The 26,613-nt window shown below is 37.7% G+C and overlaps 1 protein-coding gene and 1 long non-coding RNA gene across 12 annotated transcripts in view; one reads left to right on the top strand and one right to left on the bottom strand.

Annotated features, from left to right (window-relative positions):
- The window catches only part of DLG2 (discs large MAGUK scaffold protein 2), a 2,210,459-nt gene that overhangs the window by 1,055,237 nt on the left and 1,128,609 nt on the right, over nt 1-26,613 (top strand). The gene's annotated exons all lie outside the window — the stretch shown is intronic.
- Nucleotides 4,271-10,280, bottom strand: LOC131380685 (uncharacterized). Its single transcript, XR_009208778.1, has 2 exons — nt 10,206-10,280; nt 4,271-4,495 (listed from the first exon to the last, which is right to left on the bottom strand). It is a non-coding gene; the product is annotated as an uncharacterized LOC131380685 (long non-coding RNA).

Genomic DNA, 26,613 nt, shown 5'->3' with positions numbered 1-26,613 from the left:
TTTTTTATTATTATTTTTATTATTTTTAATTTTTTTGAGATGGAGTCTTGCTCTGTTGCCTAGGCTAGAGTGCAGTGGCATGATCTTAACTCACTGCAACCTCCACCTCCCGGGTTAAAGCGATTCTCCTTCCTCAGCCTCCCCAGTAGCTGAGATTACAGGTATTTGCCACCAGAAAATTTTTGTATTTTTAGTAGAAACAGGGTTTTCTCATGTTGACCAGGTTGGTCTCAAACTCCTGACCTCAAGTGATCCTCTCACCTCTGCCTCCCAAAGTCCTGGGATTACAGGCATGAGCCACTGCACCTGACTGTTAGTTCTTTCTTTCTTAGTGTTGAGGGAAAAACAACAACAACAACAACAAAAACCAGAAAAAACAAGGCATGGTCTTTTGGATTTTCCCTGATCAATCTTATGTAGTAGAGAAAGACACACACACACACACACACACACACACACACACACACACACACACACACACACACAGACACATATATAGCAGTGTTTATAACAAAACTTTGGGGTGGAGGCAGGAGTATAAACATGACAACAGCATGGAGTATGACAGCGTGGTCGTTAAGGTAATTGCAGCAATACATCAGAGCTACTAATAGGAGGGAGCAGAGGATGAAAGATACCATTGGAGCAGGACCTTCATACTGGAAACTTTTGTGTGCCACTAAGTAAGGTGGACTCTACTGTGAGAGAAATAAGGAAGTATAGCAGTCTTTGAATCAGAGAGCTGCATAATCCAATTTGCATTTTTGATTTGTCCCATCATTTTCTTCCCAGTTTGCACCTCTTAGGAACAGGCCCAGATCTCATAGATGTGCCCCATCACCCATCATAGGCTTTAAATTTCTGTTGTTATTTGGTTAATCAGTATATCAATATCCTCCTTCAAAAGTTTGCATGCTCTGAGAGGTGAACTTCTGCATTATTCACAGCTATATAGTCCAGAGCATCTGTTGGGTAGAGAGGGATGCAGCATCTATTAAGTAAATGCAACAGCAATATGAAGGTAAGGAACACCTTCATATGTTAGACTATAGCACTTTACCATTGACTTAAATCATAGTGTTTGGAATTAGATCTTTATTTTCTATTTTCCCCTACAAGCCATTATCTCTCACCCCCAGAAGATAGAAAGTAAATATTTACGAGATGTAATTTACAATTTTGTTACTCTAGATAACTGTCAGATTAATTAACAATTGTGTGTTTATTGAGTGCCTGCCTATTCTATTACAAAGCATGAAGGCGCTGTCAGGAATTTTAAAAGCTAAAGTTATGTCTCCTAATCTCAGAGCTTATTTACTTGGGAGAAAAAACATGCCAAGCATAACCAACAGTTTAAGAACACTAAGAAAGAAATGTGCTAACTATCCTAAGACTTTGGAGAAGAATGGGATCTCTTGGGGCTTGCTGAGCAGCAATAATTGTGGCAAGTGTTCTGCCATTACAACATTTAAATGGTAATTCAGGAGCCGATCCCAATTGGACACTGTTCATTACACACGAATTACTATTTGCCCTACAGTGATTGTTATGTGTGACAGCAAGTGTAAATGCAAACCTAGATGCTTACCATTGCCCTTCCAACAGGCTAGGACATTGATTATACAAGTTGGCATGTCATGTTATTTCCCATTTTCTCAGATAATATTTAAAGATGAACATTTCCAAAGTGCATATCCATGCTTAGTAGAACTTTGACTCTATATGAATATTAAACATAGGTGGTACACTCCAGTTAGAAAAGACTGCAATATTTGCCTTGCACATGTGTATGGAAGTATGAGGAAACACCTCAAGTGAAATGTAAGAAATGAGTTTTAAAATAAATTCCATCTTGGTAATTTATTTCCATTTATATTTGGTCATTTGGGACAATTGTCTAATAAACATTGAGTTCTTCCAGTATGAAAAATCTTGTGCCATAGCTTGAGGTGACCGAGATGATTAAGACATGACCCCTGTCCTCAAAACTTCTGGCAAACAGAGGGACAGGTAAATATATAATTATAGAACATATTGATGCATGTTATAATAGAAGAATGTGTTAATTGATAAGACTCTTAAGACAAAAAATTAGGTTTGCATTAAGTATCACATCTTTTAAAATTTCATTTTTTATGTTTAACCCTCAATATTCTCTAGGAGAATTCTAGACTTCTAGTTATAAGGGATTTGTTCTCCTCCTCCCACCCCTAGTACTGTGAAAAGTTGTCAGCATTTTTCACAATAATGACTTTTCATAGGAGTGAGCTTCTAGAGTGACTGATCAATACCTTACACTGATTTTCATGGAGACAGAAGTGCATTGCTTAAATCTCCATGGTCTCATGCCTTCTTGCTTTTCTGATACACTTAGGGTGTAGAAATCATTAGCAAAGCCGAGAATCCCATTCTCTAGATTTTGACTTCTCCACAGGCAACTCCCAAATATTTCTCCAGATTTGCCATCTCTCCAGACCCACAGACCTTTATTTTCATCTCAAGCTCCTGCAGCCTCCCCTACTCACTTTCCAGCATCTCAAAGACAGTCTCTCTTTCTTCTTTACCTTCAACCCAGCAGCCACAACCTCTCCACTGCCTCTCCAAAGTCAGGATACCTAGAATAGTACTTTGAAAGTGTTACCAGACCCCACCACTTACCCAAAGTTAGTCTTTGGGTCAGGGGTTTCCTCACTATTGTCCCTTCTGTGGTTGCCAGAAAGATGTTACCAGAAAGCGGTCCCGATCCAGATCCCAAGAGAGGGTTCTTGGATCTCAGGCAAGAAAGAATTCAGGGCGAGTCCATAGAGTAAAGTAAAAGCAAGTTTATTAAGAAAGTAGAAGAATAAAAGAATGGCTGCTTCACAGACAAAGCAGCCCCAAAGGCTGCTAATTGCCCATTTTTTATGTTTTTTTTTTTTTTTTTCAAACATTCTAGAAAAAGTTTACCATCTTCGTTTTGATGGGTTTTGGCCGGCTTCTTTATTGCAACCTGTCTTATCAGCAAGGTCTTTATGACCTATATCTTGTGCCAACCTCCTATCTTATCCTGTGACTTAGAATGCTTTAACTTACTGGGAATGCAGCCCAGCAGGTCTTAGCCTCATTTTACCCAGCCCGTATTTAAAATGGAGTTGCTCTGGTTCAAATGCCTCTGACAAAAGGGCTTCAGAGTCTGTAAACTCAGGTTGAGTGTGTCCTGAGCCTTGTCAGAATCCAGAGGCAAGGGATAAATCATAGCTACCTGTTTGGAATTGGGGAGTAAGAAAAAATTTAGTAATGCAAACCCAAGTTCTAATTATCTTGCCACCATCATAGAAACACTAAGAATACAAAAGAATGATGATTCATTGTGCAAATGAGGTGGTTAGGGCTGGGGCTGAAAAGAAGATGATGTGTGAGTAGGTTTTGGAAGATTAGTAGGAGTTGCTAGAGGGTTATTCTAAACACGGGAGACAGCATGGATTGAGGAGTGAAACTGCATCTTCTTATTCTCTGTATCTCCAGTGTTTGGCACATAGTAGGTGCTCAGTAAATGTTAGTTGAATAGAGAGGCAGAATAGTGAGGCATATTTAGGGAATGTCAATAAATTTGGTGAGCCTGGAACAGTGTGTGTGGGAGGAATGAAGAGGAATGATGCTGGGGTCATGGCATTCACAAAGCACACCACTATGTAGGTCATCCTAAAATGTTTGGGCTTGTTAAGCAGAGGAGTGATGCTATCATAATAGGAAGTGCACTGAAAAGAAGAGTGATTGAAAGCCAAATCCAGTTATGATCACCATGGTTCAGGTGAGCTGTAAGGAGGCATGAAGCAGTGGGGCTCCTGAGAAAAATAATACCAATTTCTTTACAAAAATGCAATTGATTATTTTTTTAAAACCAGTAAGAATAGAGCTAAATAGCAAGGACTGCATAATATAATGAACATGGTTTTCATGGAGTTCTTTAGATTCATGGGAGTGAAAGCCAAATTCTAGGAGTATTTTGCTGATCACTGCAGGAGTGAATCTGACCAAGGAATAAACCTGCCCACTCAGTGATATTGGGAGCTTGGAGCAAGTCTGCTATCAGATGTACTGGGGACATTTAAATGCCAGAATTGTGTTTTTAAAAACCAGAAAAACACATCTAAATCTTGTCAAGAATAAATATATTATTTCGTTTGTGAAAATAAACGTTCATGAGAAAAAAAGTCATGACAAAAAAACATTTATATAGTAGGCTACATACATCATGAAGCTTGATTTACTGTTTTAATAGTAAAAAAAAGATAATAAATAAAATTTACTCACTTTCTTGTCATTTTTCAAACTTCATGACTTATACATTGTTAAATGTTTAATATAATGTGACTTCTAGGGATATATGAAGTGGTGTGTTCCTATAAAATTTGGCTCAGGGGTCATGGGAATGTGTAACAGATGTCAGGTATAATGATGGAATGAGAGCAGTCTTGAGTACCTTCTTTTCATCAGAAGTTCTCTCACAAAATACCTATGAGGGAGAGAAATGAACATAATCAGTGGCAGAAAGACTCAGATCTTTTCTCAGTTAAAACCAGAACACATAAGCCAAAGAAAATAAATTTGGGATTTTCTTGCTCTGTAACACAAGTTCTAATCACAATAGCTGAAAGGGATTTTTCCTCTCAAATTGCACAGACAAAAAGTTGTCACCTGGATATGTACTTCTTACACTCTCCCATAAAAACAGTGACCTGAACTAGACTAGGGAGCAGTGAACAATAAAATATTAGGAGGTTAAAGTTCCCTTGAAGAAAATGATTCAAGTGTCTGCAAAAAAGCGATTGAGCTTTCTGACTTTACTGATAAGCTTTGAAAACCCATCAAGGTGGGAAACCAAAGATAAGATTACTGTATTATCACAGGAGTAATCAGATTTCAAGTCTTTGTACTTTTTTGGAGGATGGAGATGGCAAAGCATTGGTTAAGATAGTAATAAACTTTACATTTTATGGCTGGGTGTGGTGGTGGGCACCTGTAGTCCCAGCTACTCGGGAGGCTGAGGCAGGAGAATGGCGTGAACCCGGCAGGCGGAGCTTGCAGTGAGCCGAGATTGCACCACTGAACTCCAGCCTGGGAGACAGCAAGACTCCATCTCAAAAAATAAAAATAAAATAAATAAATAAATAAACTTTACATTTTATTAAGATATGAATGTATGACAAAATTTAAGAGGTAACCATTAAAAGATTAGAAATAGTGTATAAATGTCAAATTAGTAGGGGAATAAAATGTAATATATAAAAAATTCTAATCAATCAAAAAAGTCAATAACGAATATAAAGCAAAAGTGTATGACAAAAACAAAAAAAATTCAAATATAACAATACTTATACAAATATAAATAGATTAAACTTTCCAGTTAAAAGATGAAAATTGACATTTAAATGATTTTTAAAGTCCACCTAATGTGCCATTTGATGAGACACAAGCCTACACTTACTTGATCTTAGCCAAAAGGCTGAGAAACGACGATACATGAGCCTAAAATATAAAGACTCAAAAAGTTTGAAAGTTAACAAATGGAACAAATATGTACTAGGCAAATGCTAAATAAAATAAAGCTGAGGTAGCTTATAAATGTCAGGCAAAATCAACTTCAAGACAAAATAGACTATTAGAGTTAAAGAAGATCATGATATAATCATAACATGCTTATTTCATAAATGTACATTGTAAATGTATGCATATTTAATAAAATATCCTTAATGTATATAAACAGAAACAGAACACATAGAGAAAGTAATAAATCCACCATCACAATGAACAATGAATTACAAAATACTTTTTTTTTTTTGAGTCAGAATCTCACTGTCACCCATGCTGCAGTGCAGTGGTACGATCTTGGCTCACTGCAACCTCTACTTCCCAGGTTCAAGCGATTCTCCTGCCTCAGCCACCCAAGTAGCTGGCATTACAGGTATGCACCATCATCCCTGGTATTTTTAGTAGAGACAGGGTTTCACCATGTTGCCCGGATGGTCTCAAACTCTTGGCCTCAAGTGATTCATCCACCTCAGCCTCCCAAAGTGTTAGGATTACAGGTGTAAGCCCACAGCGTTAACCCTATAAGATATCTTTTAACATCAAGAGTTAAAAAATTACTAAAGTTACAGAAGATTTAAACAAGGCACTGCTATTTCTAGTAGTATGGAGGACCATCTCCATGTGAAATACAAATAAAGCAGCAGCAACAAAATAAGTTATATAGGAGTTAATCAAACTAAATATATGCAAAAATGGATGTATAAACATTTATTGAAATTTACCAAAGAAGACTTAAATACAATGGCGTGCTGTGGTCATGGATATAAATATTCAGTATGATAAAGATATTCCTTCCAAATTGATCTGTAGATTCAATGCAATTCCTGCAAAAATCTTAACAGGACTTTCTGAGGAGCTGGACAACCTGATGAAAATGTACATGAGAAGAGCAAAGGGTAAGGAATACCCGTGATACTCCCAAGAAGAAGAGTCAGGTGGGGGTACATGACCTAACAGTTATCAATTATACTAAAACAGTGTGGTTTCAGGATTAGATAAGCACATCGACTAAACAAACAAAAGGACCTTGAAACAGAAGGTAAGTTCACCAGTTCTAGAGCCAATTTACTAACCTATTCATGCCTCAATTTCCTTATTATTAAAAAAGTAATCGTAATAGTACCTACCTCATATATGAGGATTTAATGAGTTAATTAAATAGTGCTGGGACAATTATATATAATATGGAAAATTAAATTAATTCCTATCTCACATATATAAAAATGAGCAAACTTTTGATTAAATACATAAAAAGGCAAAATATTAAACATTTTAGAAAAAATATGGCATAATATTATTATGACTCTGTCATTAGGAAGCGTATCTTTAAAAAATCATGAACCAATAATTGAAAGATGTTGAACTCAACTACATTAAAGGAATGCTGGGCCAGGTACAGCGGCTCAGGCTTGTAATCCCAGCACTTTGGGAGGCCGAGGCAGAAAGATTGCTTGAGGCCAGGAGTTTGAGACTAGCCTGGACAACATAGCAGGAACCCATCTCTACAAAATAATAATAATAAAAAAAATTAGCCAGGCATGGTGACACCCGTCTGTAGTCACAGTTACTTGGGAACCTGAGGCTGGAGGATCACTTGATCCAAGATAGCTGAGATTATATTGAGCTATGAATGTATGAAGAACTCTTGCAGGTCAATAAAAATAAAAATAAATAATACAACAAAAAAAATGTTCAACAGACATCATCAAACATTTCAAAAGAAAAGGTAAACAAATAGTGAATACATGTATAGCATAACAAAATGCCAGACCTCACATATAAGAAAGGAATCCAAATTAAGCCCGATACCATTTGATACTCAATTATATAGGTATAAAATTAGGAAGCCTGATACTGTGAAATGTTATTGAGGTTCTTTCTTTTATACTACTGGTGGGTATAGCTATTTTAGAAAACAAATTGACATTATTTTATAAAGCCGAACATTATGACTTAGCAATTTTACTCCTAGATATATATACCATATAGAAATTATTGTAAATGTCCATTGCCCATAGTAGCTTTGTTTCTAAAAGGAAAAAGTAAAACATGATGTGAACACAATACAAATTTATATCAACAGGAGAATAAAAATATAATTTATGGAATATTCACGTAATACAATAATATATAGCATTAAAAATAAACATGAATGAATCTTTGAAACATAAAATCGAATGGAATCATAATGTTGAGCAAGTCAAGGAAGATGATATATAGTATGATAACACTTTTATGAAGGTCAAAAACAAGCACATTTAAACAATATATTAATATTTTGAGGTAGATTTGTATACATATACTAAAACCATAAAATGAAAAAAGGAGTGCTAAAAAATTTAGGAGAGTTGTTAAATCATAAGAGATATAGAGATACAAGAATGAAGCAGAACCCATACAAGAATATTTATCATTCAGGTTTTAACGTTCATGTTAATTTCATTACTGTGCTTCAAGACTTTCCCCTACATTACATGTATTCTTTTGCATACATCAAACATATAGTCAAAAACCATAACATTAGGGTTTATTAAGGTAGCAAGTTTTTCTTTCATACTTAACCCTTAAAACAAAAATGGACCTTGTAAGAATTCCTCTCTTCATTTCACTGGAGTTACCTGAAAGTGGACTTGAGTTTTACTTTAAAGAGATTACAGATATGAAATGCAGCTCTTTCAAACAAAGCAGTTGTTCATGTCTTCTGCGTCTGTGATAGCAGATGCTTTTAAAAGCAACAGGGAGAGGGAGTAGTGGTAGGTGGAATTAGAAGCAAATGCTTATATTCATATGCTGCCATGTAAAGCAGATCGGCCATGCTGCTTTCAGATACACTTAAGAACAATCTTATCTTAGTTGGAATTGAAAGATCTGGGACCACTGAACTGTCATTGATAGGATCTGCCACCATTCTGAGTATTTCACTGATGAAACGAAGCGTAAAAATGACAAAATCATCAGGTTAGAACAGACCTCAAAAGGAAGCTTGAAGTTCTCATTACTTTCTTTTATTGGGTCAGCATAAGCAAAACCATGAAATTGACATTTCTTACTCTTGACAGCATCTGATATTAGGCAGCTCCTTTAGGAAAGATGAAATAGAATCAGGAAGACACCTGACCCTTAGCTGAACTACTTACTACAACACCTGTACTAATCTGCAAGGATAAGATTGTGTCCAGTCTAAATCCCACTTTCTGCCATTCCCATTCAAGACTCTTTTTGTTCATCTTGACCTTATTTGAACAGGACATCTAGTCTCATAATTTATGAAATAGTCTTTAGTAGGAAGGTTGTAAAGTCACTCCTCAGTTTTTTGCTGCTGTGATTCATTGATAGACATATAGATAGAGCTATAGATGTTAATATATACAAATATATATAATTTTATGTCTATAACTGGCCCATAATTTATTGCCACCACGTAATTATGGTTATACTTCGTTAATTATAGTATTATTATTTTGGAAAACATTGACTTTTAACTTAAAATACATGTGTATATGTATTTTATATATATGTATGTATGTATATGATATATGTATGTATTTATATGTATATGTATATATGCATATACATAATATATATATTTTAACTTAAAATATATACATATATATGTATTTCAACTTAAAATATATACATATATATGTATTTTAACTTAAAAGAGTTTTCCCTAAAAATATATATATAGTCCTAACGCTGTAGTAGTTAGGACTTTTTAGTAGTACAATACATATATATTTTAAGTTAAAAAATATATATATATATTTGCCACCTTCAAGATTTGTATAATTTTGATCCCTGCAATTCAAGTCCCTGATAAACTTAATGAATCTTTCTAAAGTATAATTTTTATTACCTTGCCTTTCTACTCAAGAACTTATCCTGGTTTTCAAATATTTATTCAATCAAATTCAGCTTTTCAGATAGAATTTAAAGCTATAGTTCATCTCACCTAACTTTATCTTGCTAGCCTTTCTTTCTTGTCTGACAGGCCTGAATTTAAATCATAGTCCTGCCACTTTCTAGTAGGTCCCAGTTACTTTAACTGAGAGCTCTAATTTCCTTATTTGGGAATATGAGCACTAAATCAACGTTGATATTTTTAAAACAGTTTTCCCTTAAAAGATGGCTAGATTAGCTTTTTTCTTTCCTTTCTTTCTTTTTTTTGTTTTGTTTTGTTTTTGAGACCAAGTCTCACTGTGTCACCAGGCTAGAGTGCAATGACACAATCTTGGCTTACTGCAACCTCCGCCTCCTGGGTTCAAGCAATTCTCCTGCTTCAGCCTCCCAAGTAGCTGGGACTACAGGCGCGTGCCACCATGCCTGGCTAATTTTTGTATTTTTAGTAGAGATGGGTTTTCACCGTGTTGGCCAGGATGGTCTTGATCTCTTGATCTTGTGATCCACCCACCTCGGCCTCCCAAAGTGCTGGAATTACAGATGTTAAATTAACTTTTAAAAATAATTAATACTCAGCTTTTTCTTGAAATTCAGCATAGATTTTGCATGAGAGACATTATAAAGTTGGAATAGTAACGTCTATCATATTTTTAAAGTTAAATTAAATTTGAGAAATAGCTTAGCAGAGTTGTCCCATAGTTTGTGCCCAATAATTTCTTTAAAATGACTCTTACCCTCTTTCCATGTTCCTTTAGGGAAAATGAACATCTATATTATATAGTCGTAATGCTGGAGGAATAATCACAAGAATGGTTTATAGAGGAAATAAATATAGTATATGGTGATAAGATTTTCCTTTACTAAGAAAGGCCTGGCTGGAATGAGGAAAATGAGAGAGAGAAAAACCAACTCCACCAGACTTCCAAAGATGGAATGTCTTTTGTGTTCATGTCATAATTTATATCATAGGTCAGTAAAGGAAAATTCCTAACTGAAAAAAGACTACTGAACTCATAATTATTGTTTGCCTACGTGGTTCTTCAATTTGTCAAATATTTGTAAAAGGAAATAAAATAATGAGTTCCACCATAAAAAAAGGGAGAGCAGCTGTTTAACCACAAATACTGGAGTCATTTTGTGCAAAGACAGAATGGCTTTTTCATGCTTCTCTCAACAGAAGATCTTTCATTAACTGATGTTAGCACTTCTGAAAATACCCACTCTGCTACTGAAACTCTATTAGTTGAACACAGTATTCTGAGTATTCTTTACATTTAGACTACCTGATGATAAAAGGAATTTTTTATACTTTATTGTGTGTATTTTGCAGGCAGCAGGTAACAACTGAATATAAAAGAAGCATCTGACCCCTTAGCAGGCAACTCCTAAAGTGAATTGAAGTGAATGATTTATCTTGCATAGGGTAAGGATGAAATTGAAACCAAAATACTATATTCATGCTAAAGGAACTATAATGTCCAAATAGCTTGCTGTTCCTTTCCACATTTTAGTGTTTCAACGAGGATTCTTTCAGTCTTTCAAAATACGAGGAGACAGAGCTGAATGAGAGTACAGCAGCAGCTTGCTGCCTTTTACTCGCAGCTAGAAGGTGTGTTGAATTCTTATAGGTTGACCTCTTGAATGGGCTGCTCACTGGGACCCAAATCACACAGAGCCTGTGAACTGCTTTAATGCAGTCTTGTTTAAATGTTTCCACCAGAGGACCAAAGACAGATGAGGGCGGACGCATGTCTCAAGAGCTAATGTAGTGTGTGTAAGAGGTAATGTAGTTGGAGATTAAGACTGTAAGTACAAGTCAAAGAGTTAGCAATTTGTTTGGAGACGGGTTTTATCTTAAAAATCCATGCAAATTTTTTAGTCCAGGCCTTAGATTATTTATATTTGTTTTAATATACATTTTCTCCATATCCTAAGCATTATTTATGATCCAGGAAAATGTCTGAGGCTTGATGAAACCCACAGCATATTACTGCAAACCCTTGGTATATTTCATTTGGAAATACACACTTTAATCGATTACTGAAGATTGAAAGTGCTCATACTATTTCCTCATTTAAATCAGTAGCCCAGTTCCTCCCCCTGATTTCTAGAAGTCTGCCAATAAGACATATTCTACAGGATCTCAAACTTCACATGCACAAAACTTGCTCATCATCTTTTCTCTCCTTCTCTTATACTCACTTTCATGGTGAGTGGCACCTTCCAGGCACTCAGCTGCTCAAACCAGAAATTTGGGAGTTATCCCAGACATCTCATTCTCCATCAGCCCCCACATTCCACCAGCCACCAAGTACTGTCAAGTATGCCTGCATCTGTTATTCTCTGTCTGCATTAACATTGCTTTAATTTAGCCCTTTATCATCCCTGCCTCAATTATTCTTATAGGAATCCACTTAACTGGCCTGTTCTTCTACCTACTTCCTGAATACTTCCCTAGTTTATGGCTACCCAATACTTTATGATGTACTCCAAATTCTCAGCATATCATAACCTTTATCACTTAAGCGACTTAAGTGTCATATCCATATCCCACAGATTCACCTTGCCAATCTCCCCATATTCTTACCGTATTATAGCAACATATACTTAACATCCTCACACTGGTCATACTTTCTCATGCTTCTGGGCCCTTGCACATATATTCTGTTCTTGAAATGTTCTCCCTCCCCTCTTTTCATTGCATGATTAATTACTACTAATCTTTCATTATAGTTTAGCAATAGAACTATTGAAAGTTTTTCTTTCCTCTTCAGCAAAAACCACAATAGTTTTTATACTGCTTCTCACAGGAAACCATAAACTTTTGGCACTGTGTATTATTGAGTTTTAAATAAAAGTGCAATTGGCTAAGGTCTTATTGAAAAATTATATTTTTACAAAAGAAAAATCATGGAACCCTTTTTATACTATCAAAGGTTAGGATTAGTTGTGTAGAAAAGAAAGACACACACACACACACACACACACAAACACACCCACACATAAACATGAATAATGCAAGGTGTATTAGTTCATTTTTCATGCTGCTGATAAAGATATACCCAAAACTTTGAACAAAAAGAGGTTTAATTGGACTTATAGTTCCACATGGCTGAGGAGGCCTCAGAATCATGGCGGGAGGTGAAAGGCACTTCTTAAATGGCAGTGGCAAGAGAAAAATGGGAAAGACGTAAAAGCGGAAATCCCTGATAAACCCATCAGATTTCATGAGACTTATTCACTATCACAAGAATAGCTTGGGAAAGACCGGCCACCATGATTCAATTACCTCCCCCTGGGTGCCTCCCACAACATGTGGGAATTCTGGGAGATAAAATTCAATTTGAGATTTGGGTGGGGTTACAGCCAAGCCATATCATTCTACCCCGGCCCCTCAAAATCTCATGTCCTCACATTCCAAAACCAGTCATGGCTTCCCGGCAGTCCCCCAAAGTCTCAATTTGTTTCAGCATTAACCCAAAAGTCCACAGTCCAAAGTCTCATTTGAGACAAGGCAAGTCCCTTCTGCCTATGAGCCTTTAAAGTCAAAAGCAAGCTAGTTACTTCCTAGACACAATGGCGTTGCAGATATTGGGTAAATACAGCCATTCTAAATGAGATAAATTGGCCAAAACAAAGGGGTTACAGGGCCATGCAAATCCAAAATCCAGTGGGGCAGTCAAATTTTAAAACTCCAAAATGATCTCCTTTGACTCCAGGTCTCACTTCCAGGTCACACTAATGCAAGAGATGGGTTCCCATGGTCTTGGGCAGCTCCGCCTCTGTGGCTTTGCAGGGTACAGCCACCATCCTGGCTGCTTTCACAGCTGGCATTGAGTGTCTGAAGCTTTTTCAGGTACACAGTGCAAGCTGTTGGTGGATCTATGATTCTGGGGTCTAGAGGACAGTGGCCCTCTTTGCACAGCTCCACTAGCTAGTGCCCCAGTAGAGACTTTGTGTGGGGGGTCTGACCCCACATTTCCCTTTCATACCACCCTAGCAGAGGTTCTCTATGAGGGCCTCCCCCATGTAGCAAAATTTTGCCTGGACATCCAGGCATTTCCATACATCTTCTGAAGTCTAGGTAGAGGTTCTGAAACTTCAATTCTTGACATCTGTGCACCTGCAGGCTCAACATCATATGGAAGCTTCCAAGACTTGGGGCTTCCACCCTCTGAAACCACAGCCTGTGTTCTACATTCGTCCCTTTCAACCACAGCTGGAGTGGATGGGACACAGGGCACCAAATCCCCTGCACACAGCACAGGGACCCTGGGCCTGGCCCCCAAACCACTTTTTCTTCCTGGGCCTCTGGGCCTGTGATGGGAGGGGGTGCCATGAAGATCTCTGACATGGCCTGGAGACATTTTCCCTGTGGTCTTGGAGATTAACATTAGGCTCCTGGATAGTTATGCAAATTTCTACAGCCAGCTTGAATTTTTCCTCAAAAAATGGATTTTTCTTTTCTACTGTATCATCAAGCTGCAAATTTTCTGAAATTTTATGCTCCGTTTCACATGGAATGCTTTTAACAACACTCAAATCAACTTTTGAATGCTTTGCTGCTTAAAATTTTTTTTCTGTCAGATACCCCAAATCATCTCTCTCATGTTCAAAGTTCCACAAGTCTCTAGGGCAGGAGCAAAATGCTGCCAGTCTCTGCTAAAACATAACAGCAGTTACCTTTACTCCAGTTCCAAACAAGTTCCTCATCTCCATTGAGACCACCTCACCCGGGACCTTATTGTCTATATATCTATCAGCATTTTGGGCAAAGCCATTTAACAAGTCTCCAGGAAGTTCCAAACTTTCCCGCATTTTCCTGTCTTCTTCTGAGCCCTCCAGACTGTTCTGACCTCTGCCTGTTAGTCAGCTCCAAAGTCACTTACACATTTTTGGGTATCTTTTCAGCAACATCCCACTTATCTTACCAAGTTACCATATTAGTTCATTTTCACACTTCTGATAAAGACATACCCCAAACTGGGAACAAAAAGAGGTTTAATTGGACATACCATTCCACATGGCTGGGAAGGCCTCAGAATCATGGCAGGAGGTGAAAGGCACTTCTTACATGTCAGCAGCAAGAGAAAAATGAGAAAGAAGCAAAAGCCAAAACCCCTGATAAACCCATCAGATTTCTTGAGACTTATTCACTATCACAGAATAGCACGGGAAAGACTGGCCCCATGATTCAATTACCTCCCCCTGGGTCCCTCCCACACCACACTGGAATTCTGGGAGATAAAATTCAAGTTGAGATTTGGATGGAGACACAGCCAAACCATATCACAAAGTATATATGAAAACTAATAAGAAAATATGGGCCATAAGTATATCAATGATAGTAAGCGGCTCTAACAGTTTTTAATATTGTAGGGAAATCTACAAGAATTAAGATACTAAAAATCCACGTAGATTCTTTGTGTCATTTGCAGAAATAAACTACCTAATAAATAAATTATCTACTATAGCCAAAAATGATCAATTCAACCTTTATCCTCGTTACTTGCACACCTCACCCATCCCAAAGAGTTTATGCCTTTTCTCATTTTTGTGCACTTGCTGTTCCCTCTGCCTGAATTGTCTTTTGGTGTTAACAGGACCTTATTAAGTGACTGCAATTTGTTGTACTCTGAGCTTGGTGCTTACCTAGACACTTTATTTCAATAACTTACCCTCTTTCTCTGTCTAGAAAATCCTTCAAGGCTCAGCTTGATCATCATCTCCTCAGTGAAGCGTTTTCTGATTCCTAGAAGCATAATTAATCAGCTTCACTTCTGCAGGCTTTCAGGACTTCATAAACATCTGTTTCTGCTAAAAACAGATTATAAATATAATTGATTCATTCTTTTTAGAGAAAGATTGATAAATAGATATAGATAGGTAGAAAGATAGATAAACACCTATTATGTGGCAGGCATTAATGCTATATTAGCAACCAAAATAGATTATTTCTGCATTTGGGGAGGCAGACAGTAAACAATAACTATATTGAAAAAGTGAATTGTATTACATAGCAGAATGATATATGCTATTAATTAAAGGATTGGAAAGCTTACAGGAAAGGTGCTAATAAGTTTAACTAGAGTGACTAGAGTAGACCTCTTTGAAAAAGCGACATCTGAAACAAAGACTTAAAGAAAGGGGAGTGAGTCATATGGAAAAGAGATTTTCAGGAAGGGGAAACAGCCAGGTTCAAAGTCTTAGGCAAAGAGCATGTCTTGCTCTACCTCTGAGAGTCTAGTCAGGTTAGAGTGAAGCTTGAGCATTGGGATGTAGTTTTTTAATTTCCCAGTGATTCCACTGTTAAGCTAGAGTTGAGAAATACTATACTAGATGTGGACTGACAGAAATAATCTTAAGTCTCAAGAAGGCTACAGTTTGTGAGAGAGGCACTTAAACACTGATGAATATATAGTATTTGATAGGACAACAGTGACTATAGTCATTAATAATTGTACATTTTAAAATAATGAAAAGAGTACAATTGGATTGTTTGTAACACAAAGGATAAATACTTGAGATGTTAGATACCCCATTTACTATGATGTGATTATTATGCATTGCATGATTGTATCAAAAATATCGCATGTACCCCATAAATATATATACTATGTACACACAAAATTTTCTTAAAAGGTACATTTAACATGAAACGTGCTACAAGGGAACTTTGTACAGAATCAAATGAGAGGACTCATTCCACTTTACCCAGCCTGGGAACGGAAGAATAATACCAAGCTGCCTAGAAGGATCCATGTTGGAACTAAGTTTGATAAATAGGAGGTAACTAAGAAAAGAACAATTGAGGGAGGGGTGGACAATGTGTGAATGCTCCATGGGGGGTGTGGGGGAGGCATGCACAATCAGGAGGAACTATAAGTAATTTAATATTAGGAAAATGGAGAGTTACAGAAGATTAAGCTAGAAATGTGGAGACAGGTAAGATCTCAGAGAGGTTTGTAAGGACTGCTAAGGAGCTCAGATTTTTATCCTGAATGTATGGGACACTGAAGGTGTTTACAAAGCCAGTGATAAGATCTGGTTAGTTCAATTAGCTAACTTTAGTGGCAGTGAGATAAAATGGATTTCAAAGGAACCCAACTTAGAGCAGGGCAGCCAATCATAGGAGTATATCAGTACATTAGCAGAGAGATGACGATGCTTCTAGCCAGGGAAGTTTTATAGACAGAGTCAGTGTGAGGAGGGATGATCTCAAAGACATATTGACAGGGTGTAGTTGGATAAACTTGCATCTACCCAGTTGGCTGGGTAGATGCTGATTAATGGCAGAAAAACAAGCAATGGGAAAAGTCAGATAATGCCCAGGTCTCTGGCTTGGGCAAGTGTGGAGATGGTGGTTCCAGTCACTGAGATAGGCAACAAAGGAGCAAGAGCACCTTTTAAGAAAGAATGGTAGGATATTCTATAATTGAGGTGCCAAGAGCACACGGAGATGATGACCAGTGGTCAGAAAATGTGGAATGCTATGGACCTCTGTATCTTCACTGTGATAGCAGGCATAGTAAAATATGTGCTAATCTGAATTTTCTTCTAGATGGATTTATGAGTGTTAACATGTGTCTAAGATCATTATAGACAACATTCAAAGCTCAGGCAAAGATGTTAAGGAGCTTTAGCTTGGTTCTTTAATTTTCTACAAAATGTGAAAGTCTAATTGGTATCAAGATCCCAAATAGTGAAATTTAGAACATGTATAGCTAAAGCCTTGTCCAAAAAGGAAGAGAGTAAACAGGTAAACATTGATATTAATGTGTTGGTTTAGCATTATTGTTTAAGAAGTTTTTTTTTTTTTTTTTTCTGCTTAAGAGAAATATTGGTTTAGGGGAATAATACGGGCCCTGTAACATCTTGTATATAACATCCTGTAATATCTTATTTTCAAGATATAAACTCTGTAACAGTAAGAGTATAGAGACCTTTCTCTTCTCTTTGCTGAGGAAAAGCAGTTTCTGGAATGGTACCTGCCTTTTCCTGAATCCCAGTCTGTTTACGTCTCTGTCAGATACTCTGTTTCACCCAGTGAACCACCCGGAGGAGTGGGAACACTGAATCATGGAAGAAAGCTGAATGGAAAGATAGGACATCTGGAGTCTAGTTCTCTCACTACTGATTTGCTGTGTGATTCTGAACAAGTTTTGCCCCTCCCTAGTCCTTACTTCCTTTCTGTGAAATAAAGGAGTTTGTTGAATAGTTAAGTACCTTTCAGGCTAACGTATTCTATGAATCTCTCAACACAGCTGTCTTTAAGAAGTCTTCATAGTTCTTCTCAGTTATTCATAAGTTTTGTGCATGACTCAGAGTTTGCCAGTCTGGAGCATGAAGATGAATGATTGTTATGGACTAACATTTTTACTATGAAGAAATGCTAGGAGAAATGGGCAGTGTCATAATAACAGCCAGAGTCACGGACAGCTTTTCCTCCCCATGACATCTGGTTTTCCTCTGATTTAATAGAAATTGAGTATTTGTTTTTATTTTAAACATATTTTTCCTATTCCAAGAGAATGCTTATATTTCCAATAGCATTTAGTTCTTTACCTGAATGGTGGTATTTGAGAAAGACTATCATAAATGTATGTGGTTTAAGGTAGGATAACTTTTTTTTTCTCAGCAGTATCTGAAGTATAGCATCATTCAGGATCTGCCAGCCTACCTTAATGTTAACCTTGCATCCTTTTTGGTATCCTATTTATTTCAATAAGAAGCAATATGGATGTATACAGTGATTCCTAATAATCGGTCATTTATGTTCTGTCATCGTAGTCTTTGCATTATAAAAATAACACTTTGAATTATCATTAATGCTTTCCTTTAGATTAATTCACTTTTTAGTTTAATTTTATAAGTGTTGTAAATGGAAAATTGATATCACTTGCTACTTAATAGATAACTAAAAATAGTTAACATTTTAGTAATAGTAAAAATTAAATGAAAAAAATTTACTCAGCTCCTAAAATTATCTCACACATTTGTAAATCACTTACCACATGTTGAATACCACTAGCAGAGAAGTTAGACTGCAGGCATTTTTAACAGTTGTGTATTGCTACCCACTAAAAATCCAGTGGCTTATTAACAACAACCATTTGTTTACTCACAAATATATGTCAAGTAAATTTCATTGTATTTGTAGGCTAAAGAGTTAGCTTGTACTATTTCTTAGATTTTTGGCAGAAGACACAAGACTCCTGGGTCAGAAACGAAGAACTTCATTAACTATGACATGGAAAGCAGCATGAACATTAGTCAGTATGTTGGTGTAGGTTTCTCTTGGTTCCCGAATCCCATGGAGGAAACACAGAGGAACCCAGATGGATGCTGCACATGCAGTAGTTTTGCATGACAGCCATGGAACACTGAGATTGGGGAATTTACTTTATTTTTTACAAAGCAAGCCTGTTTTTTTGTTTTGTTTTGTTTTTGTTTTTGTTTTTTGTCTTGGAGGGGAATAATATTACCTCATTCCTCAAGTTGCTTACTACAAATACAACCTTGAGAAATGGCCCAGGCAAGGTATGGTCAGGGTGTCACCTTCTTTGCATATTCCAGAAGAACATGTAGAATCTTTTAGGGCCCCTGGTGAATTTGCCTCTCCCAGCGTTCTAAAAGGCAGGATTTAGGTCAGGCTTAGCTGGATGGATTCTGCTTATCTAGGCCAGGCTTGGTTGATCTCAGCTTAAAGCCTGTGGGCCTAAAGTATCTCAGTAAGATAGCTCATCTCTGCTCCACATATTGTCTTGTTCTCCAGGAGTCTAGCCCAGACTCGTTTACATGTCTCTGTCCCAAGAAGGAGAGAAGAAGCAAGGCTTCTTGAAGTGTAGGCTCAAGCTACTACAACATCACTTCTGCTGCATTCCATTGGCCAAAGCAAGTCATTAGCCAGGCCATTTTCAAAAGATAGATAATAGACACCACCTCTTAATAGAAAATACTATAAAGAATTGTAATCATTTTTGTAATCTACAACATCAGATTTTAAAATATGTGGATTTAAATCTAGAATCCACTTAATGACTCAGAGCCTCAGTTCTCTCCATGTAAAATAAGAATAGAAGTATTTACCTCAAAGAGTTGTTATAAGTACCCAATCAAACTGACAAGAAGCAAAAGAAGTATCCAGAGTTGTCCCTGCTACATAAACAGTCTGCAGTAAGTGAAAGTGGTTATATTAAACCTCAAATGTTCTCATTTTAAAAACTCAGCTGTGGTTTGCCGTGTCTTTCATGCTTGTTTTCTATCTGTTCCCTAAAGTTATGAGCATGTTTGAAAATCAAACTTCCCATCCATCTCATATCCACACCACTCTGTTGTTCCAGATCTACACTGTTAACTATAGCTAGAATTTGGCAACTTTTTACATCTACATGTCACCACTCCTGAAACTGTGTAGAAAAAAAGCATGCTGCTTGTTCATAGAGAAAAGGAACTAAGAATGTACAAAAGGAGACTGTACACGGCATTTGATATTTGGTGAGCAGGAGGAAGGGAGGGTGCCATGTCAAAACACCAAGAAGAAGGCATGGTAGAGACCAAGCATGGCATTTGTCTCTTCATAAATAGTAGTTCATTTTAAGACTTCTTTTGGGTTGCTGCACTGTGAAAGACACTTAGGTGTCTTCTGAATACAAGAGAAGGAAAAGATAAAGGAGGAGGAGGAGGATGAAGAAGAATAGGCAAAGATGTGGAAGGAGAAAGAAAAGAAGGAGAAATAAAAGGAGATAGGGATGGAGAAAGAGATGGAAATGAAGATGAAGAAAAACAAGAGAAGGAAAAAGAGGAGATGGGAAAAAAGAAGACAAAGAAAAAGAAGAGGAAGAAAAGGAGGTAGGAGAGTGAGAGGCAGAAAACAACTGTTCAAAATAAGGAACAGCATACCTCTTAGCTTAAACTCTGTATTTATGACAAAACAGGGTACCTCCTTTCTTTTTATTTATTCCCTTTTATAGTATAGGTATGTGTGGCCAGTAGGAACACAGAGCTGGGGTATTTTGGATGTTCATAAATGTGTGTAGCCTAAGCTCACTATTAAAGAGAAGTGCTAACTGTTCTCTAATTTTAGCAAATACTTTTAAATGTCAAAAGACAGATTTTCTTCCAACCCCCTTTCCTAGTCCTCAAGCTTTGAGTCACAAAGATAACTTCGCTCTCTGAAGAAATTGGCAGAAATGAATAGAATAAAATGCAGAGGAAATTTTTTTGACAAATTAATTTTAAGACACAGTTTTAGTCCAGCATCTATGTAGCCAAGTAGGCACCAAAATATATTTTCTAAACTGAGATGATGAAGGGAAGGGAGAAAGGAAGATGTCCTTAGAGAAAAGAGTAATGGAAATCAAGGAACTATCTTCTGTCATGGGGTTCAGGGCAGATCTAGGCTCTAGAAATTGACAAGGGGTGGATTTTAGGTCTTTCATAAAGTGGAAGGCTAAATCAGTGATGGGACATGATTCCAACTATGTCGTTCTTATGTGTTATGGACTCTATCCCAGATGGTACTTACTATGCAGCACCTACTATGTGCCAGGCATTGAAAATAATAATTGATGAATGCACACTATCCTTTCAGGCAGCTCATAATTTATAGAGGAGAGACAGACACCATAACAAAAAATTATAATTAAGTAAGATCAGATATAAGTTGAAAGTGTGCACTGAGTGCTGTAGGTGAACAAGGGTGAGATACCTCACCTGTGAAAGGAAGACAGGAGGACCTTCCTGTAGGAGATAACACCTGAACCGAATCTTGAACAAGAATAAGCCAGATAAAGAAGTGGGCAGAGGACAACATAATCAATGGCAAGGAGACGTGAAACTACAAGTTGATAGGGGAGGGTCTTATGAGTAACTGAATATATTTAGAGACTGAGAGTTACGTAGGGACTAGTTCTGGAAGGCATTATATGCCATAACACAGAATCCATCTTCGTTCTACAAATACAGATTAACAGGTCCCTAGTTAATTTTTTGGTTATTAATTATTTGAAACTTCATCCTTTCCAACATTCAGAATTGCACCCAGCTATTCACCACCCCACCTCACCCATAACTGAGCTGAGAACACAAATGTCAACACAGGTGATTAGTTAGAATTAGGCATTGCTACTGTCAGGAAACCAAAATAGAGGTAGCTTAAGTATTAAGTGAATGTTCACTTATCTCTCACACCAAAGCCCAGGTGTCCAGTCAAGGGCTAAAATGCTTCACAGTGTTAGTGACCCAGTCTTCTCCTTTCTTTTTGTTCCCCCATAATTGGCCTCAATCTTAAGTGAGTATGGTAGGACAAAAAGAAATTGGGTAAGGGACATGTGAGTAACAACACTTAAGATTTGTTTTAAATACTAATTAAGCAATATAACCTCTCTTCTCAGAACCATCATTCTATACTGTACACTGACCTTTTCTTCCTCTTGATCAAGACTGCTGTTGAAACTTTGTAATGAATTTTTCAGTTTAGTCATTATATTCTTCATCTCTAGGATTTCTACCTCGTTCTTTTTTATTATTTTATTTATTTGTCAAACTTCTCACTTTTTATGTATTTTTCCAAATTTTATTAAATTTTCTATCCATATAATCTTATTGTTCACTGAACTTTGAGTATTAATCTGAATTCTTTGTCAGTCATTTATATATCTCCATTTATTTTGGTCCTGATACTGGAACTGTATTGGTTTCTTTTTGAGGTGTCATGATTCCCTGATTTTTCCTAATCCTTTTGTTCTTGTATGTTGTCTGTGCATTTGAGGATACAGCCCCTGCTATGGCCTTTCCAGGGGTTCTTTGGCAGGGCTAGACCTTCACTATTTAGTCTAGCTTGTGATTCTGGAAGGACCAGCTGGTGATTACCCCAGACAGTTAGAGTTTATTGTGAGTTTTCCTGTTGGCTGGGTGGCTGGCTGCCTTTGCTCTGGTATTGGTAGGGCTGCTGGCTGACCTCTGTTGTTCAGTGAGACCACTGGCTGGGCACTGCAAAGCTGATGACTGGGTACTGCTATTACTTCTGGTCAGGCTGGTAATAGGATGTATTCTCTGGCTGTGCAATTTTGCTCTTTGTGATTTGCAGTTGAGCAGGGCTGCAGGCTAGGCTATAAGGTTAGGGGAAGATACTGTTCAAGATAGGTGAAATAGATTATGCTCCTTAGAATTTTACAATTAAAGATTGCCTCCCTGTCAGATGGAGCCGTGGGGTAGGCTTTTGGCTGAGTTGAGTAGCTATTTGACCTCCTGGGCCAAGCTTGTCTAGCTCTTTGCTTCTTTGAAATGCATAGAAATGGAAATCTCCCTGCCTGGGTAAGGTTGTTGGCTGAATGACTTCCCAGGTTAAGCCAGTCTAGCACTTTGCTTCTCTGGAATGCACAAATATGGGAGTCTCTTTGCCTGGGCAGGTTTGTTGGGGTAGGCTGTAAGGCTGGGCATAGATACTAGCCATCTAGGTTCAGAAGTTAGATTGAGCCTCCCAACCTGCTTCTGAAGGTGACCAGCTCAGCTTTACAGGTTGGCTGCCTTTTATTATTTATTTATTTATTTATTTATTTTGAGATGGAGTCTTGCTCTGTCACCTGGGCTGGGGTGCAGTGGTATGATCTTGGCTCACTGCAACCTCCACCTCCAGGGTTCAGGTGGTTCTCATGCCTCAGCCTCCCGAGTAGCTGGGATTACAGGCACGCCTCTATGTCTGGCTAATTTTTGTATTTTTAGTAGAGATGGGGTTTCGCCACCTAGACCAGGATAGTCTCGAACTCCTGACCTCAAGTGATCCATCTGCCTTGGCCTCCCAAAGTGCTGGGATTACAGGCATGAGTCAACGTGCTCAGCCAGAGGTTGGTTGGCATTTCTGATCTGGTGTCACAGGAACACAGAAGTACCACCAAGATCCATGCACTGGTTACTTATCACGTATGATTCCTTTCTTTGTTTCTATCTGACTCCAGGTGGTCTAGCCATGCCATTTCCTCTAGTGTTTCTTGTGAGGTAAAACCAAAGTGGGCTTCCTGAGAAGCATCTTGGAATACTAGGGATGCTATATGACTGCCTCCAGTTCTCTTTTGCCCATGTGGAAACTGGGCCCAGGAAGATATTCTCACTCTGAATTTGTGCTGACTTGGGGGAGTGGGAGGAGTAGCACAGTTAGATTAAGGCCAGTCTTCTTATCCTTTTTAGATTTTCATTCAGTTGTGTAGAGTCACATAGGTGTTTCAGGCTTGTTTTCATGTATTGGGGTTTTCAAAAGGATGTTCTTGTCTGTGGATAGTTGCTTGTTGAACTTTCTGTAAGGAGGAATAGAGCCTAAAACTTCCTTTTCTGATATAATTATCGACCTTTTCCTAAGGACTTGTGTGATACCAATTGTTGGGGAATTAAAAAATGATTAAGTAACAGCCACTACTTTCAAAGAGTTTGTACTTTAACAGTATGGCAGATATGCATACAACTAATTTTAATAGTTTGTCAAGTGCTATTCAGTGCTGAGGAAGTGAAAAGAAGATGTGTTATTTCAGCCTAATTGTTGGAAACGGTATTACAGAGGATGTTATACTTGAACTCAGCCTGAAAAGAGGATTAAGGATCCATCAAGGGATCATCAAATATGTGAGTAACTTCTTTACTGTCACACAGAACTTAATATTTGTTCCAAATTCTGGTTTAGCAACATAACTTCTTCCGTAGACACAGTTGATTCATCATCCAGTAGCATACTTTTCAGCTCACTTTTTTACTGCCTACAGTAATTTGAATTTTCAGATATACAGAAGAAATCCTTTGTCACCCTTTAGGCATTATAACAATAACCATCCGTAAACCAGATGTTCAGTGCCTTCATTTTATGCATTTGTTCCATTCTTTCTTTCTATTCTTTCAATAACGCTTGTGTGGCTAAGTTAAAGGCTAGCATCTATACCCCACAGCAAGACTTTCACCCTGTTTATTTTTCGAGGTGAAGTTGGTTTTTCAGCTGTAGTAAGCATACCACTGGAAATGTGTCACTGCTGCTCTCCCCTCACCAGCAAGCATTTTCTATGTTTTTCATCACAAAGTCGTTATGTGTTTCAAGCTTTGAGCAACATCTGAGTTTCCACCAGCTGTGTTTTGCATTGTCCTCATTTTGTATAATTAAGAAAAACAGGAAGCCAATCACTTAAGTAAAGCTGACCCTCTTCATTCTGCAGACCCGAGAAAGGACTGCATCAGGGTTTTTTATAGTACAGATTTTAAAAAATTTATCCTGCAATCCACTTCAAAGTGGAACAAGGTTAGAGGAACTGTGGCGGTATGATGGCCTTCCTCTTGACTACAAACAGCTGTGCTTTTCTGAAACTACACAGTCCAGTTTAAACACACTTCTCTTATATAATCAGTTGTCAATTCAGTTAGTCACAGTGTGACAGAGGATTTCCTCTGATATTTTTTACAGTAACTCAAATCTTGGGAAGTCAGGGAGCCTTTTAACCTTAGTGCTTAAATCTTCTATATATTCAACTTTTTACCTATAGGTCCTGCCCATACAGTTAGACAAACAAAGCTGTGTTGCGAGTCACCAGGTAGATGAGAGAGAGGGACAATTGTGTTCACTGGGCATTACCTGCTCTTCTAAGGAAATGCATACTTTTTTTTACACCAATTTATGTTGATACTTGTGAATGAGTTTCTGCTATTTGATTTTACTAAAAGTTAAAACCAATAGTATATATCTGGGAAAGAGTTTCTGATTCTACTTGACTAGAGTTTCATTTTTCTAAGACATAAGATAAAAATAATTGCTTCAGACCAGTCATGGTGTCTAATCCCAGCACATTGGAACGCCGAGGAGGGTGGATCAATTGAGGTCAGGTGTTCAAAACCAGCCTGGCGGCCGGGCGCGGTGGCTCACGCCTGTAATCCCAGCACTTTGGAAGGCCAAGGCGGGTGGATCACGAGGTCAGGAGATCGAGACCACGGTGAAACCCCGTCTCTACTAAAAATACAAAAAATTAGCCAGGCGCCGTGGCGGGCGCCTGTAGTCCCAGCTACTCCGGAGGCTGAGCCAGGAGAATGGCGTGAACCCGGGAGGTGGAGCTTGCAGTGAGCCGAGATGGCGCCACTGCACTCCAGCCTGGGTGACAGAGCGAGAGACTCCGTCTCAAAAAAAAAAAAAAAAAAAAAAAAAAAAAAAAAAAAAAAAAAAACCAGCCTGGCCAACATGGTGAAACCCCATCTCTAGTAAAAATACAAAAAAAATTAGCTAGGCGTGGTTGAGTGCGGCTTTAGTCCCAGCTACTCTGGAGGCTTAGGCAGGAGAATTTCTTTAACCCAGGAGGCGGAGGTTGCAGTTAGCTGACATAACACCACTGCACTACAGCCTGGGCAACAGAGCAAGACTCCATCTCAAAAAAAAAAAAAAAAAATTACTTCATCGTATTAAATTTAACATGGAAATAGTAGTTATGTTGGTGTCAACAATACTTTATTGAATGATATATTTATTGCATATGTCACATTTGATGATCATTATAGTCGGTATGGGAGATATAGAGATATTTAAAATAGCTCCTGCCTTCAAGGATTTAATAGACTTGTAGGGGAAGCTCACATGAATACAACTAAATGTAATCCATAGCAATGTGTTACATGATCTGGGTCCTATTCTCATAAGCACCCATTTTGTTATCAGACCCATCTCCAATATAAATTTGAGGTAGAGCATCAAAGCCTGTCCAGGGAGCCTTACAATCTGATAATAAATCTGATAAATCTGATAAATCTAATAATCATTTATTCAACAATTATGTATTGAGCACATTCTATGTTCCAGGTATTGTGCTGTTTTTCTAAGGGTTGGAAACCTTCATTCACGGGCATCTATAGTGCTCTGTATGACTCACAGAGTTTTCTAACATTTATTAGACACTATTATGTTCTAGTTACTTTAATTTTCAAAGTTCCATAAGGTGCAAAATTTTGTGCCTATGTGCAAATGGAAACTGACTCAGTAAAATTAAGTAATCTTTACAGTGTTATACAGCAAATAACTGATATATTTAAACCCAAATCCCTATAATCATGATGCCCTATTCTACTACTTTTGACAGCCCATGCTTCCAGCTAATAGAGACATTTTACAGGTAATTTGAGTGCACA

Source organism: Hylobates moloch, unplaced genomic scaffold (assembly GCF_009828535.3).
Source record: "Hylobates moloch isolate HMO894 unplaced genomic scaffold, HMol_V3 SCAFFOLD_11, whole genome shotgun sequence".
Classification (NCBI taxonomy): domain Eukaryota; kingdom Metazoa; phylum Chordata; class Mammalia; order Primates; family Hylobatidae; genus Hylobates; species Hylobates moloch.
The sequence above is the reverse complement of the archived record's forward strand: the minus strand, read 5'-3'. Positions and strand labels throughout refer to the sequence as shown.